The sequence below is a fragment of the Pteropus alecto genome, unplaced genomic scaffold (genome assembly GCF_000325575.1).
Source record: "Pteropus alecto unplaced genomic scaffold, ASM32557v1 scaffold11, whole genome shotgun sequence".
In the NCBI taxonomy this organism is placed as follows: Eukaryota; Metazoa; Chordata; class Mammalia; order Chiroptera; family Pteropodidae; genus Pteropus; species Pteropus alecto.
Genome location: NW_006431956.1, coordinates 5,812,688 through 5,813,348, shown reverse-complemented (window position 1 = coordinate 5,813,348; position 661 = coordinate 5,812,688). Strand labels below are relative to the sequence as shown.

The following is a 661-nucleotide window of genomic DNA, read 5'->3' as shown; positions in this document are numbered from 1 at the left end:
GCCGGGCGCCTCGCCCCCGCCCGCGGCTGCCAGCTGCCGTCGGAGTGGAGACCCCTGAGCGAGGGCTGCCGCGCCGAGCTGGCCGAGATCATCGTGTACGCCAAGGTGCTGGCGCTGCACCAGGAGGTGCACGGCCTCTACAACTACCTGCCCTGGCAGTACGAGGCCGGCGAGGCGGGGCTCCTCTACTCGGCCGAGATCGAGATGCTGTGCGACCAGGCGTGGGGCAGCATGCTCGAGGTCCCCGCCGGCTCCAGGCTCAACCTCACCGGCCTGGGCTACTTCTCGTGTCACTCCCACACCGTGGTCCAGGACTACTCCTATTTCTTCTTCCTCAGGTGAGCCCGGCACCTCGCGCCGACACCGCCTCCTCTGCCTATTTGCGTGGCCTCCCGAGGTCCCTGTTATCTGCAGCCAGGTCCGGACTCCCTCGCAGTTGTCTGTGCAGTTTGAGAAAGTGCCCTCTTCTTTACTCTGCTCCGTCCGACGTCTCTATACAGGTTCGGGGTACCGCTGCCTAAGGGCGGTTAAAAGGCAGGGGTGATCTCTGCTGGTCAGGAGGTGTTTCGGGCAGACGCTCAAAGAGACTGACAACACTCCATGTGACTCAACTTTTTTTTTTTTTTTTTAACTGGATTCAGTGAGAGTAGCTTGGGGTGGT

At 61.9% G+C, this 661-nt stretch overlaps 1 protein-coding gene across 4 annotated transcripts in view; it reads left to right on the top strand.

Moving 5' to 3' along the window:
• CCDC3 (coiled-coil domain containing 3) overlaps window positions 1-661 on the top strand; it is a 169,366-nt gene that overhangs the window by 92,837 nt on the left and 75,868 nt on the right. Inside the window, exon 1 of one of the 4 annotated variants that reach the window (XM_015585580.2) lies at window positions 378-500. The exons of the other annotated variants lie outside the window; for them this stretch is intronic. The gene's annotated coding sequence lies outside the window, so the exon portion shown is untranslated. Of the gene's footprint in view, window positions 1-377; window positions 501-661 lie in introns of those variants that run through there. 4 annotated transcript variants of the gene reach the window in all.